General features: G+C 30.4%; 1 protein-coding gene across 3 annotated transcripts in view; it reads right to left on the minus strand.

Moving 5' to 3' along the window:
- LOC135142683 (A disintegrin and metalloproteinase with thrombospondin motifs 9-like) overlaps positions 1 to 15,189 on the minus strand; it is a 226,711-nt gene extending 211,522 nt beyond the window's left edge. For all 3 annotated transcript variants that reach the window (XM_064074434.1, XM_064074435.1, XM_064074433.1), the window contains exon 1: positions 15,013 to 15,189. The gene's annotated coding sequence lies outside the window, so the exon portion shown is untranslated. The remainder of the gene's footprint in view (positions 1 to 15,012) is intronic.
- Between the last annotated feature and the right edge of the window lie 1,410 nt (positions 15,190 to 16,599).

Consider the following 16,599-nt stretch of genomic DNA (forward strand, 5'->3'; position numbering starts at 1 on the left):
CTATGAATTTTGTAAATCAATCTGAATCTCACTACTGTTCCAGTAAAAACCAATGAAAAATCAAAACAGGATTACTTACAGGAAAAAAGCGAAATACTTATAAAAAAAACTTCGAATTTTAAGGTTAAGTAATAAGACAGTAAACAATTATGGGTAAAGAAAACTGCTTTTGCAAGACTACAGCAAAATCTGAATGATCTTTTTACCGACGATCAAATTCACTGTTTAAAAGCAAAAAAAAATTCACAAGTAGAGTTAAATTTGCATGGAGCACTAATGGCTATATTGCGAAAAATGGGATTACCGTTTCCAGTTATCTGAATCTAAAATTTACAGTTGAGAAGCGGAGTGTTAGAAGAAATAATCGACTTTATGAAAATTAAGACTGAAACATTCAATCAAGATTTCGGAAAAGATTTCGTATTGGATAAATGGACATTAAAGCGGGATTGAAACATATATTGGTGGTGTTACTTTACCCACGCATGAAAGCATTGCTACCAAAGCTTTGGTAATTATCTTAGGTCGCATTACCCCTAGGTGGAAGCAAATAGTTGCAGTGGTACGAATGGAGCAGTTATTACAGATATTTTAGAAGATATTTAAAAAAAAGTCATTTCAATTGGTTTAAGTATTCATTCCGTGATTTCAGGTAAGAGTTCGGCTAAGCAAGCAATGTAGAGAAAATTTGGATTGCAAATGGGAAAAAAGGAGTTACCAAAATCTTTACAATGAACCCAGTAAGTTGCGACAAAATTTACTTTTTAGCGGATAGTCTACATTTACTAAAGAATATTAAACGATGTTTGGTGCAGAACAAAATAATTCAGTTAACGGATCATTTTGTTGATAAATATAATTTACCAGGCGATTTAATTAAAATAGAACCCATGAAAAAATTTTGCAACGAAGAATATTGTTAATTTACAATTTCCTCCAAAACTCAATATGAATCTTTTAAATACTGACAAATCGTGTTTTTTTTTTGTTTTTTGTGACGCTACTGTTTTCCTTGATATTGATTTGTCAGAATTTTGGATCATAAATTTCCGTGGTTGTTTGCCTTACCCTTATTTCTATGTTATCTAGGTACACTGTACCGTCCTAACTCTTCGCAAAAAAAGTGATCCTCAAAAAAGTTTAATTTTTTACGTCCTCTTTGTTGTTGTTGACCCGCTCCATGAAATTAACTTAATGTATATAATTAATGATAAAAAGATCTGTATTGGTAAACCTTATCGACATCTTATCATCAGCATTATCAGTAAATTTTATGAGTTATTTATTACAGGAGTAGGTACATAACTTAGTACGTTAACTCGAAATTCATCAGAAACTTTTTAAATCATGCTATTTTATGGCTCCACAATCAATTTGGTAATAAGTACCTATATTTTGGGTAAAGTTTTGTTTTACCCAATTCTATAATGATTAGTTTTTTGTCGAAAAAATATTTTCAACTCTCATGAATTTGTCGGTTGCTCAAATCTGATGCCAAACCTTTTAATTCGTCGTGACATTTGATCAGGGTTTCTTTCAGTACCAGCCTAAATCAACAGGTGGTGGTTTTTTCCTTATCTTTTTTCTTCTACAGGATTCTTCTATTTCTAAGAATTTCTTTTCGAGCTGCGCCTATTTTTACTTTTTCCATGTGTTTTCTGGTCTTACTGTCTTATGGTTATTCTATCTTCTCCATAATTATTAATCTTAAGTTACGATGTAAGTACGTAACTTGTGCCTACACTCTTGATTAAACGAGTTCATCACTTCTCTTTTCGTATTCTCCCACAATATGTTTTTGCCACATTTTACATCTTTGTTTTAGTGTGGGACCATTCTGTTTCGATTCTTTTAGTTAAGCTCTTAAATATTTTACCTCACTCTCCTCTTTTTTTCTACTCCTTCTTTACATTTAGGATTCGTTTTTTCACTAAATAACAAATAATTACTAACGGTAAATACTTCTCTGTAACTCATCCTAGTCTCTGCTACTTTTGCACACATTTCCTTTCAGTTAAAACTCTTACTTTTCTGCAAACTTCCTAGTTCCCATTTTAGTATAAAAATTGCTTCACAAAATCTTGCTATATTTTGAAAACATTTTCAAAATGATTTCTATTTGGTTTCTTTATCACTTTGTTTGGTGTTTTTTTTTTCTAATGATTATTATTATTAAATTGTTTAGCTTTTCCCACTCAAAGTGCTACACATTTTCCTTATTCATAAACTTTTTTTGACTATTTTTCTCTAACACGTTCTTTCCTATTTTCGTCTTTGTCTTTTCGTTAGTCATGTTTACCATAGTCTATTTTTTGCGTTATCCTGACTATCACCAATTTTGAATGTCTTCCTTCTTTCTTCTCGGTAATATTGCCTTATAACGCCACTATTCGCCACCTTTCGAATAATTTAGTATGGTCAAAAAAACACTAGATACAAAAAATTGTAAGCCTCGACCATTTGGAAAGAACTTAATAATCAAAAGACCGAAAAGAACTCTAGATTTTAAAAATACAATGAACTCGGCAAAAACGTGGACTAAATGTTTATCTATTGCTTAGCAGAGTTTTTAACAAAAACTAACAATTATTGAAAAAAAATGGGTATCAATTCGACAGAATTTGAGCCGTTAGTTCAGTACTTTACCGATAGGAGCGCCACTAAAATTTACGGAAGCGACTTTCCAGGTAAAACCCTTATCGCCTGCTCTACCATAGGCTGATTGTTAGAGTTCTCGGCTGATTCTTGTAATTTATGGCAAGGAACTCAGTTTTATAACAAGCCGCCAGGACCGGCCGTAGTAATCTATTGTTAAGGAAATTAACTTTTACGTAATGAGGTACTATCATAACACCTAATTAAAACTGGGGAACTATAATAGTTTTACTCCACTCAGGATCCTGAATTCAATACACATGATTACTAAAAATTCATTGTAATATTATTGTTAATATATATTTTGCTTTGTTAATTAGTAAAACTAATAAACATATTTATAATAATAATAAAAAATATATAAAATACAGCTTTTGTTTAACACGTATAAGTAGCTAAGTGTATCTACTACTTATCCCAGAAAGGAGGTGTTTTAAAAAAGCCCTACGCCCAGTAACTTCTCCCTTCATTGTTTACTCGAAAAAAGTGCTCGTATATGTTTTCATTTGCCGAGAGATAATTTTCAAAATATACTTATAATAAAAATATGCAAGTCTTGGTGATGAAAAATGTACTCCTAATAAATTATTAAAGTACATAAAAAAAATTGAAACAAACTTTATTTATTTTTAAAAAATCTCTCGCAAAGGCAGGTTCCTCTTTCTTCTTGAATCAATTATTTCGGGCAATAATGCGCCAAAGTAAAATCTGTCAAGTTTATCTGCCATCTTTTTACATATATTTCTTCGTCTTTATAATTTTTTTCTATATTTATTCCTTTGGGTGTCCATACAACAAAATAAACTTGTGAAATACCCGTAACAAGCATTTGTCCCTGGACTTGAAAGTAGTAATCATGATTTTTTTTTTAGTTTCAATTCTCTGTCTGTCAATGTACACAATTTGATTATTTTTTTTCCAATCGCTTCTTCGGGAGACAAATCTTGCGATTTTGAAGGGCATTTAATTTCGACTAATGCACTCCTATTCTCTAGAACCCTGTCTGGACTAGCAGTCAAGTAAGGAAATTGTTTTGAAATAAACAAGCCACACCGTTCAATTTTTATATTTTTATTTATTTAAAAACACTTGACAGCTTTTTCCTCATTTTGCTGTCCATGGTATGTATGACTATTACCTCTAAATGTACTGTACAACAGAGACTCCACAGTTTTAGCTATTGCTGTAGTCGGTCTAAGTTTGTAAATACGTCCAAAATTTGAACCCTAATTTCTCTTTCTTTTGCCCAAATGTGCCTGTTGCCTAGTGTCTATTTCAATTTGATCTAAATTCAAAGATAATTTTCTCAAAAAAAACCTCTTTGGCTGTCACAAATGTTTCTACATCCATGACAGGATTTTCTAAAAAATATTTAAGCCGTAATCGCAGTCGGGACCAGCATACGTAAATTTTTTTACGACATATTTTTTTACGAATACTTTGTCTAAGACGAGCTTGTTTTATAGACGAACAATATTTTTTTGTTATTAAACCAGGACCGTTTTAATCACAATATATTTACTTATCCCCTCTAAAAAATTGATGACGTCACCTCAAAATTTTGCTGAATAAATCCTATCTAAATTGTATAAAATATGATGAGTCTCTTCTTCTGATTTATCATTCCATTCATGTTTTTTGGATTTGCATATACAGGATGACCCCAAAAATTAATGAATGCGTAAATTTATTTTATTGATTTAATCAGGAACTATAGAACCCAACGCTTTGAAATGTTGCAAATGTTTTAAGGTTATAAAGAGCATAATAAATTTTTAGTCAAAATATATTTGCTTATCCCCTCCAAAAAATTGATGACGTCAGCGCAAAAGTTTGCCGTATAATCCTATTTAAAATTTACAAAATATGATGAGTCTTTTCTTGTAATTTATCATTCCATTCACACTTTTTGGATTCAGATATACAGGGTGACGCAAAAAATTTAATGAATGCGCAAATTTATTTTATTGATTTAATCAGGAACTACAAAACCGAATGCTTTGAAATCCAATGTGAAAAAAAAAACATAATAGTCATGCAGTCGTCACGTTTCCGATAGCGAGGGAAGTACTGTCTAAACTCTTTAGACCAATTTTTTTGGTTTTCCCATTTTTCCATTTCTCAATTTTTCAATGTTTCAGTTTGGGATTTTTTCACTGTTTCGATTCTTTAATTTTCCTTCCATTTTTAGGTTTTTCAATATTTCAGCTTTGGAATTTTGCAATGTTTCGTTTCTTCAATTTTTCAAATTTTTTATATTGTTTTCTCAGTTTTTTAATTTTTCGATATTTTAATTTTTCAGTTTTTAAAGTTTTAGGTTTTTAGATTTCCCACTATCTCGGCTTTTTGATTTTTCAGTTCCGGCATGATTTTTCAATTTGTCGAATTTTTAAATTTTAGATTTTTTGTTCTCTATCATTCAATTTTCTGAGTTTTCAGGCTCAGATTTTTTTTCTTGTTCAATTCTTGGATTTTTAAAATTTTTGTTTTTTAAATTTTCCTATTTATCAACTTACTGGGATTTCAATGTTTTGATTTTTTGATTGTTCAATTTCTCGATTTTTTGAATTTTTAGTTTTTGATACGATTTTTTTTTTCAAAAAGTTTCAGTTTTTCAATTTATTAACTTTACGATATTTCAGTTTTACGATTTTTAATTTGTTTTATTTTTCAGTTTTCAATTTTTGACGTTTCTAACTTTTTCGATTTTTCAATTTTTCGATTAACTGATTTTTTAATTTTCCCATTTCTCTATTTCTTGATTTTTCAATTCTTTCTTCAATTGTGATTTTTCAATTTTTCGATTTCTGGATTTTTTCACTTTTCCGATTCATCAATTTTCTTTCCTTTTTTCAGTTTTTCAAGATTTCAGTTTTGAATTTTTTCACTTTTTCGATTTTTCAATTTTCCTTCCATTTTTCAGTTTTTCAGTATTTCAGTTCTGAGATTTTGCAATGTTTCGGTTCTTCAATTTTTCCATTTTTTGATGTTTCGGCACACATTTTCCATGGTTTCACGGCCGGTCCGACCGAAGGCCATTTGACCCGGACCTCATTTTTTCTAGACAATGCACATCATTTGATTGTTCAACCGATCGATATGTATCTGATGTGACCTGAATATTGTGCATATTTAGCTAGTCTAGACTCAAACATCCGTTCGTGTATTTTTTAAACAGCTGTTAAGTAATTTTGGAACAATATTCTTCCATTTATGAAGCGTGAAGCTAAAAATAAACTTTGTTTTGTTTTATTTCTAGTTTTTTGGATAATAATTTATTGCTATTACTGCAAATGTACAATGTCGGAACATGTTGGGATAAGATTTTCCCGTAACCAGCTCTTTCTAAATACGCAGTCGTGGAAACATCCCTGTTCAAAACACCTAGACTGTGACGTTTTTTAGGACCAAAGTTATAGTCGTGAAAATACCTCTAGTCAATCATTTTTGTCTTCGTTCAATTTTGGAGGTAACGTCATCAAATCGTTGGTGGGGATCATTAGACAAATTTCGGTTAATGGTTTTTTGACATTCCTAACATAGTATATATAAAATTTGACAGCAAAGAAGTATTTTAATAGGTTCTATCCGACGAATGGCTAGTAAAACTGTCATTTATTAATTTATCACCAAATGACACCTTAAACTTAACGACTACCAGCTATTTCTCCAAATCGCAGCAATTATTTTCGTAATCTCTAATCTACAGGTAGTCGGACTTTAAGACCAAGATCGCGCGATTAAAACGCCAGAATAAACAAGAACTTCTCCTTTTTGTGCGAGCCTAGAACAGAGTCCTCGCAATCGTTACGCTATTACGGGGGTGTCGCTGTCGTTTCAAGCATTCCACGTCTTTTTCTTTGGAAAAGAGTCGTGTGAAGCGACCGTTGGGCGCATCTCACATTCTTCTGTTACAAGACACGAGCAATTCGCTCAATGAACTAAAGTTTCTTAATTATTTGCAATCGAGAACAAAACAACTGATTCATATGCAAACTATGTGCGAGATCAATTATCCGCTGTCACTGTTATTTAATTTTTCTATTATGTGGTTTAAGAAAAAAACGGTTGTATCATGATTCATATTAGAGCAATTGACTTTTAACCGACATTGTTGTTGGTCCTAAATAGAAAACTAACACATTGCTGAATCCATGGCGCTAATTACGCGGAATATAATCTCCACAATTAGGGTAAAACGAGCAGATGAAGTCGCGTTAAATGGAGTAGTTAAAAGTGCTATAAATAAGGGGATATATGAATAAAAAAAGATTAAAGCAAAGGCGGTGATAAAATCACAAAGATGGAAGGATTGATAAAGGACTTGTTTTTGCAGACACGCTCTTCGTTTTTTTTTTCGGACAAAATTTGTATTTTATAACCTACATTTTATGGATTTCGTTTAATTAAGTTCTTTTTTTAGGGACATTTTTCTTTTACTACAAACGTTTCGGTAAATTCTCATTTGAATTTACTGTTATTACTATTTTTATTAACTTGTTCTAAAGGCCACTAACATTAAGCTTAAAATCTTGTTTTAGGACCAGTTCTAAATAAGTTAACTTTTTCACTGGTACTGAATGAGAAGACTCTTGTGATATAATGTTTTCGATAGAAAGAATTGATAACGGAGGCTTCAGACGTCACGAAAAATCTGTTGGTTGTTAAATTTCTTGTATTCTTTTTAGTCATATTTTTTATGTTAATTTACACAACTATACACTCTTATCAATATAAAAATTATAAATATAAAAAATTGCTTTTTTTTCGACAAACTTGATTATCGGCAGCCTGTATTTAAAAGAAGAAGGAAATTGAATACTTGAACCTCAATCAAAACAAAAGCGGAATACGAGTACGAACAATCTAATCTTTTGTTGTAAATACATTGACTATGCAAAATTTTGAGGTGACGTCATCAAATCTTTGATGGGGACAATTAGACAAATTTTGGTTAGTGTTTTACCATCTACACTATATTCATAAAACATCCATAAAATTTGACAGACAGACGACAGACGGAAAACAGACAGACGGACGGAAATGGGAGACCTGTTTTTTATTTCCTAGAGGACACGAATCGTCGAAAAAACATGAAAATGGACATTCGCCGGATGAACTTTATTACGATACTCTCTTATTAGCTTACCGGCAGGATAGTAATTCATATATGAAAGTAAAAAATTTGAGAAAGATAACAGTAAAATAGGGACGGATACGAAAGAAAAATTTGCAAGAAACAAAATTTACAGATAAAGTTGTAAACAACACAGACAGACGAATATAAGAACAAAAGGAGGATGGATTTATGTACGTGGGAAAAAGACATAAATAAATAAGAATTCAGAAGAACATTCGGTCAAGAAGAATTTAGAGAAAAGAAAGGTGAAGCAAAAAAAATTGAACTTAAAGCAAACTTTAAAAGCCCAGATAAGAAATAAACGAAGAAATCGAAAAAAATTGGTGGGGCTTTTAAGGTGGAAAATACCGAGAAAATGAAAAAAAGGAAAAGCACGTTGAAATAAAAAGAAAGACGAAAATAAAAAACCAAAGACGGAATGCAAAGTAATTTAAAAGAAAAAGTTGACGGAAACAAGAAAATGTTGAAAAGAAGAAAACCGAGAAAGAGCGACACAAATGTTGGAATGAGGAAAAAGTACAAATAAGAGCACATGGGATATGAAAAACAAAATAGAAGAATAGAAAACCATCAGAACAGGGAAAATTTAGGAAAAAACGAATGCAGAAAAAATCAAGTACTGTGAATAAAAAAATATGTGTGGTAAAATCAAAGGAATCGGAAATAATTGCAGCAGCGAGGGCGGGTATTAAGCTCCTCCGCCTTCTCTCTGTGGGTTGCCATAATTCCCTAAACACTCAAGTAAAATAAAATGGATCAGGACTAAAACTGTGTTGTAGTATTACGCAATAAAATATGTTCGACTCAGAAAGTACTTTTCTGAAGATAAAAGTGAATTAATGGAGTTTAAACAAATAACCGCCACATCCGTACAAATCATTATTTTTTAACAAAAATTAATATTTACATTTATCATGGGTAGATTTTAAATGGGAAATGGTGTTTTTTTATCAACCTGACTTAGTGCGAAATCGAATAAATTAACGAATATTGACAATTCGAAAAAGACGAAACCTCGGAATGAAATATGTATATAAAAATTATCCCCTATTTATTTTCTATCGTTTCAATTTTGGGACTTTTAAATATGTATTTCAACTTTTAAATTTTTTGATTTTTCAACTTTTCGTGTTTTGATTTTTGACTTATACGATTTTACAAAATATTGCGCTTTTTAAATCGCACATTTTTTGATTTTTCAATTTGTTGATGTTTTGATTGCCCGATTTTTAAATTTTCAATTTTTGGAATTTTTAAATTTTAGATTTTTTTTGTTTGTTTCGATTTCTCAATCTTTCAATTTTTTACCTTATCGTTTTTAGATTTACGGATTTTTCAATGTTTCGGAATTAATTTTTCCGTTTTTCAATGGTTCGAGTTTTCAATTTTTGGTTTATCGGTTTATTTAAGTTAAAATTTTTCAATTTTGAATGTTCCAATTTTTCGTTTTTTGCCACTTACATTTCTCAATTCTTTGATTTTTCAACTTCTCGACTTCTAGATATTTTGATGTTTGGATTTCGCGATTTTTCAATTTTTTGATTTCGATTTCTCAATTTCTCAGTTCTGCGATAATTCATCTTTTCAATTTTTCGATTTTCAACGTTTCAGTTTTGGGATATATGTATTTAAATTATTCAATTTTTCAAATTTTTTCTAAACTTTTGGATTTTTCGATTTCTCAATTTCTCGATTAATAGATTTTTTAACTTTTTGACTTTTTTTCGTCTTTCCGATTTCTCGATTTCTCAATTTTTCGATTTTCAAATTTTCAGTATTTAAGTTTTGGGATTTTTCAATATGTATTTCGATATTTAAATTTTTAGATTTTTCGACTTTCTATTTTTTTGATTTTTTACTTACTCGATTTTTGCAATTTTTTAAGTCTTACATTTTTCGATTATGCAATTTTTTTATTTTTCCATTCGTTGATGTTTTGGTTTCTCGATTTTTAATTTTTCAATTTTTCGGAATTAATTTTTCAGTTTTTCGGTATTTCAATTTTTCAAACTTTCGATTTATCGGGTTTTTTAAGTTTAAATTTTTCAATTTAGAATTTTTCCATTTTTCAATATCTCAATTTTTCGATTTTTCGATTTATCAATCTTTCGATGTTTCGATTTCGCGTTTTTTCATTTTTTCGATTTCAATTTCTGTTTTTCTCAGTTTTTCGATTATTCGTCTTTTCGATTATTCGAGTTTACAATTTTTCGGCGTTTCAGTTTTGGAATTTATGTATTTAAATGTTTCAATTTTTGGCGTTTCTAAATTTTTGGATTTTTCGATTTCTCTGTTTAAGTTACGGGATTTTTCAATTTTGGGATTTTTTAAGATTCCGATTTCCAAATTTTTAGATTTTTCGACTTTTTTGATTTTTTACTTATTTGATTTTTCAAAATTTTGCGAGTTTCTAAATCTTACATTTTTCAACATTTTCATCTATTGGATATTTTAATTTTTGGATTTTAGAATTTTTTAGATTTTTAAAATTCTTTATTTTTCAATTTTTCGATTTTGACAATATTTTAATTTCTCCTTCAAAAATGAAACATCACATATTTAAAAAAAAAAGACGCTAGGAACCCCTAGGATACTGTAAAATTCTTTCCAAATAAAGAACTCCATAGATCCCGGAAATTTTTTTAATTTTCCATTTTTCGAATTTTTAAATTTTAGGTTTTTCACTTTTTTGTCATTTCGATTTCTCAATGTTTCGATTTTTGCCGTCCCATTTTTAGATTTTTCGATATTTCAATTTTTCAGAATTAATTTTTCCGTTTTTCAATATTCCGATGTTTCAATTTTCATTTAACGGTTTTCTTTAGATTTTTCACCTTCTTGTTTTTGGATTCTCCGGTTTTTCAATTTTTCGGAATTAATTTTTCTGTTTTTCGAAGTTTTGATTTTTCACTCTTTGGTTTCTCGGTTCTTTTAAGTTAAAATTTTTCAATTTTGAATGTTTCCATTTTTTGATTTTTCGATTTCGATTTTTCGATTTCTCAGTTTTTTGGTAATTCATTTTTCGATTTTTCGATTTTCCAAATTTCAACGTTTCAGTTTTGGGATTTATGTATTTAAATTATTCGATTGTTCAATTTTTCAATTTTTGTCGTTTCTAAATTTTTGGATTTTTCGATTTCTCAATTTCTCGATTAATGGATTTTTTAATTTTTCGACTTTTCGATTTTTCGTCTTTCCGATTTCTCGATTTCTCAATTCTTCAATTATCAAATTTTCAATGTTTAAGTTTTGGAATTTTTCAATATGTACATCGATTTTTAAATTTTTAGATTTTCGACTTTGTTTTTTTTTACTTATTCGATTTTTCAAAATATTGCGACTTCCGATTTGTTAATGTTTTGATTTCTCGATTTTGTAAACTTTCAATTTTTCGAATTTTTAAATTTTGGATTTTCCACTTTTTTGTTGTTTCGATTTTTTGCCTTCTCATTATTTTTGGATTTTTTGATTTTTCTTTTCCAGCTTTTCGATATTTCGATTTTCATTTTTTCGATTTATCGGGTTAACTTTAAATCTTACAATTTTGAATATTCCCATTTTTCGATCCTTGGCCATTTCGATATCTCAATTTTTCGATTTTTCGATTTCTCGACTTATCGATCTTTTGATGCTTCGATTTCGCGTTTTTTCAATTTTTCGATTTCGCTTTCTGGATTTCTCAGTTTTTCGATTATTCGTCTTTTCGATTATTTGAGTTTCCAATTTTTTGATGTTTCAGTTTTTCAATTTTTGGCGTTTCTAAATTTTTGGTTTTTGCGATTTCTCAATTTCTCGATTAATCGATTTTTTAATTTTCAGATTTTTGGATTTCTCAATTTTTCGATGTCTCTGTTTAACTTTTGGGATTTTTCAAGAATTTGATTATTGAATTTTTAGATTTTTCGACTTTATTTTTTTGATTTTGTATTTACTCGATTATGCAAAATTTTGCGAATTTTTAAATCTTACATTTTTCAACATATTCATCTATTCGATATTTTGATTTTTAGATTTTTAAAATTCTTGATTTTTCAATTTTTCGGTTTTGACAATATTTTGATTTCTTTCTCCTTCAAAAATAAAACATCACATATTTAAAAAAGAAAGACGCCAGGAACCCCAAGATTCTCTAAAATTCTTTCCAAACAAAGAGCTCCACAGATCCTCGAGATTTTTAAAAGTATTAAAAAAAAAACACAAGAGGCCCCGAAGATTTTTTTATATTAGAAAAAAGCACTAGGCGCCTGCAAAACTTTCTCTTTTAAACGCAAAAAATTGGTTTAAAGTTATTTACACAGATCTTCCCTCGCCTCTGAAGTAAAACGAATATATTTACAGTACATGCTTAACTTCAATTGTTTATGTGTATACATCGAACAGCAAATTGTCTCCTCAAAACAGAGAAAGCGACTAAAACTATTAATTAAACTACAGTATACCAAAACGTTCTAAATATTATTTTGGGTAAGTCGATGTTATTATGACAATTGAACAACTGAAAAATTAATTCCGAAAAATTGAAACATCGAAAAATCTAAAAACGAGAGGGCAAAAAATCGGAAAATTGAGAAATCGTACGTTAAGAAAATGGCAAAATTAAAAAGCCAATAAAGAAGATAATTGGGAAAAATTAAGCAAATTAAAAAAAATGAAAAAATAAAAAGGAAATAAGAAAAGAAGGAACCAAGTAAGCTAATAAGTTATATCAATAGAAAAAAATCTAAAAAATATCAAAAGAGAAATTAATAGACGAAATAGAAAAAGAGAAACCAAAACAAGATAATAACAGAAATATGGAAAAGCGAAGAGAATGAAAGGAAAAAAATTGAAAAGATGTTGACAAAACATTAAAAAATAAGACGAAAATGAGATAAAATATACAGGTGTCCCTGATACAAGTCCGCGGCCTAATATCTTGAAAACGGATAGATGTTGAAATTATGTAAACGCCATTGTTCGTATCAGAACAGAATAAGCAATCAAGGCGGATCATACACCCAGGTACGTTATAGAAAAACAAATTACAGACGAATACCGAACAAAATTTACAAGAAATGAAATTTAGAGGGCAACCGGTTGAAAGATATAGAAATAAAGGAAGAGATAAATATATGGATTTATGCTTCTTGTACCATGGATTTATGTACGTATTATATATAAAAAAAAGAATTGAGAAGAACACTAGGTCAGGTAGAATTTATAAAAAAAAACACTAAGTAAAAAAACACTAAAATCAACATAAAAAAAAAACTGGAATAAAAACAAATGGGAAATAGAAAAAGCAAGCAAAAATTTTTATATTCCTTGTGTACCCCCTGTAAGTTTTTTCGAACTTATAAATGCTGGATATTTGTTCTTGTTTCAATAACTTTTCCATTAATTTTTATATACGCATACAAAGAAAAAATAATAATTACACGATAGGGAATAATTGTTATTAGGCAATATTTTGTTTATTAATAGAGATATCCACAAGCCGTAAAAGCAGAATTTAATGATAAGTTGAATATTATAACATAATGTCCATCGGGTTATATCAATACTATATTATAACACTTTCACCTCCATTATCGTAAATTCTTCAAAGTGTTATTAAACTTGGTCTTAACGGCATATCAACATTTCCACCAATAACTAGCAATTGGTTGTTAAATAAAATCTAGGACAGCGATCGATACATAAAATCTGTATTTTCCTATAAAAAAAGCTAGAACAGACAGCAAAATTTTTCCAATAAGAAAACCCAGAAACTGAAGTGCATTTTTGTAAATGGGGCAAAGTCATTTAAAGCTGTGAATTTCGAAAGCTGCAGATGACTCAAACAGTAAAAAATATAGTTAAAACCGACTCCAGTGACACACTTCTATAACAATTTTACGACGCGTCAATATAAAATTTGACTTCCGCTTCCAAAATTTAAAGAAACCGGCCGTAATTTTATCGTAAATGCGAGCGATGCTCGAGAAGAAGATTAATTATAATTGCATAAATGTGAGTAGAAAAAATGACATTAAAGTTAACAGCAGACTCAACAACTTATTAAGGTAATTACGAATACTTTAAAAAGGAAGGTTACGACCACTTACTACTCGTAATAGTGGCAATAAAAATTAAAAAATAATAAAAATACGTGAAAGTCTGAAAATCGGGAATCAGAATCGAAGGAAGACCGTAAAAGATAAGTCCGAGCTCGAAACAAAAGGAAGGAAATCGGACTCGTAAAAATAATGGGATCTAAACAAGTCTGAACTCATTTAGCAATCGATATTTAAATAGTGTGACCCTGCGAGGCGAGCATTTTTCAAACCCACGAAACAAATTAAAAAAATGTAGTCTTGAACTTGGCAAAGTTTTCGATGACATGACGTTATCCGAATAATTAGATCCAGGAAGAAATAAAAGCGATCTAAAAAAAAACGCGAAGATTAAAGTTTAACCTCAATTCCATTGATGGAAACATAAAAAATAAAATAAAATTTCGCAAGAGCATAAACATGTCAATTTTCTTATTGTAAAATCGACATTTCATCGGCGATAATTGAAAAATGGGAAAATGTACACAAGTGTATTTCTGCACAGCTTGCAATCGTAGTAAATTCAACACCCATTGTACATACAACTAAATTTCCTGTTTTAACACTCGTCCATTGACCTAATAATAATAAAATTATGAAACATTCGCGAATTAAAATAGCAGCGTAAACGAGGCCGTATTTAAATCGCTTTTTGTCGGACGCGCTTCCGGACGCATTAAGGCCCAAACGGCCAAAGCAGAACCGGATCCGGAAATTTTGCCGCCTCTGCGCTTTGTATACACAACTCGGAAATCAGTTTCCCAATTTTTCTAATATATCGCACGAATTTTGAACATTGTAGATTTTTTTAAGAAGAATTTCCGGCTGTGGCTGTTTACCATTTTATGTCAAAAAAAAAAAAAATGTGATTATCACACTAGTTAGTTTTTGTCTATGGTTCATCAAAAAGGGACGGGACGCTGTAAGTGTCAATTCCGCGTGTGGAAACCCAGGGGCGATCCGCCCATGTGCCATTATCTCTGGGTTCTTTTGGAAATGCGAGCCCAACCCTGACCTTTGCGGCTCGAAAATCGCGTTCCGATCGAGTAGGTATGAATGAATGGCTGTTTATGAATGAACGTACACACAATGCACACAACAAACACGTTGGGGGTTCCGCGGGGGTGCTGGGGCTGGACTTACCCGGTCCGGTCCTGCGTGAAATCCGGGTATATACAGGGTGGCAGCTCCGGCCTCGGCACACGGATCGCGCGATCGCTTTTTGTTTGGCGCTGGCGTGCAGCACTTTCGCAACGAACGCTCGACGAAGACTGCGACCGTGTTAGTGGACGTTTGTACTAGACTAGTGGACGAGACTGATTTCTCCCACGGAGCGCTCGCTCTTCGGAGGCGGACGCTTTATATGTGGAACGATGGGGAAAAGTCGGCTTCGAGGAAGGGAGAAGGGTCGAGAAGGGGTGGCTTTGGGGGACGGGGTGGAGAGCCGAAATTTAGCTTCGGCGGTTTAAAAAAAAAATTGTCTGAAGTTGTGTACACAGAATCTCAAGCGCATCTGAAGTAAAATCGAAGATAGAGTTTGTTAGATAAATTACAAAATTTTATTTTCCGAATTTGACTGAGAGTGTTGATAAAGTTCCGTACAAAATGCATAATTCCTTTAAACAGGTTAATTTTATTTTTTCAAATTACCCTTTTTGACGTAAAAATTTATACATTTTAAAATATGTAGTCAAAAGACTTTGACTAACCCAGGTCTTGATATGAGAATCGGAATTTCAAAAATAAACTGTTGTTATAAAATCTAAGAAGGAATCAATCAGAATATGTAAAAATATACGATGAGCCATACAACTTTAGTCTTTCCTGTTTTCTCTATTTCTAATAATTTACTCACCTTGTATTGTACCAAAACAAAACAGTCGAAACAGTTTTTAACATTTATTTAAAAAAAAAAAATACCGTGACAGCCTTAATTGTCTGGAGGGAATAAATAAATAAACAAATTTTGATCATTAAAAATTAAAAACAAATTCATTATTTTCATGAAATTTATATCTTTTAATAACCTGTACATAAGTTTTCAAAACTTCAAATAAAGATGTACACAAGATTTTAAACTTATCAAAATATTGAGATGACGTCAAAATACGCGAAAATGTAGAATACCCCTTTAATGTTGTAAAATCATTATTAAGTGACATAAAAAAAAATCTTCTTTATGAGTGATCACAAAAAAAAAAATGAGTCACTAAGTGAGTCTTTAAAATTACTTTTAACTACACACCCTGTTTATTTTTACATAATTTGAATGACCTCTCCTCAAGCTTACAATCACAGTTTATTTTGGAGATTCCGATGCGATGTTGCCACGTTGTTCCAATTTTCTTGAACTTTTTTAGTAATAGAAAGCTACGAAAAAGAAATCCCATTAAGGTTATTTTTAACATCTGTGTTACAATATTTTGTGGATAGATGAAATTAAACTTTCATGTACAGAGTGTTTATAAAAAAAATAATTATTACAGTTTTCAAATGTCGATATTTTAGTTTTCTCAAATAGAACCCTCTGCATTTCATTCTATTTTTTTTTCCATTTCTTTTTTGTTAAGTATTTTCTATATTTAAAGTTGCTAGTTACCCACAGCAACATATTAACAGAATAACAACAGCAAAGTAGAGTAAAATACAATAATAAAACACAGGGAGTCCTGTTTGAAAAAACTGAAATATCGATATTTGAAAATTGTAAAGTTTAAATTTTTGTCTAGA

The sequence above is a fragment of the Zophobas morio genome, unplaced genomic scaffold (assembly GCF_036711695.1).
Source record: "Zophobas morio isolate AGI-343-1 ecotype UQ-CSIRO unplaced genomic scaffold, CSIRO_AGI_Zmor_V1 ptg000049l, whole genome shotgun sequence".
Taxonomy (NCBI): Eukaryota; Metazoa; Arthropoda; class Insecta; order Coleoptera; family Tenebrionidae; genus Zophobas; species Zophobas morio.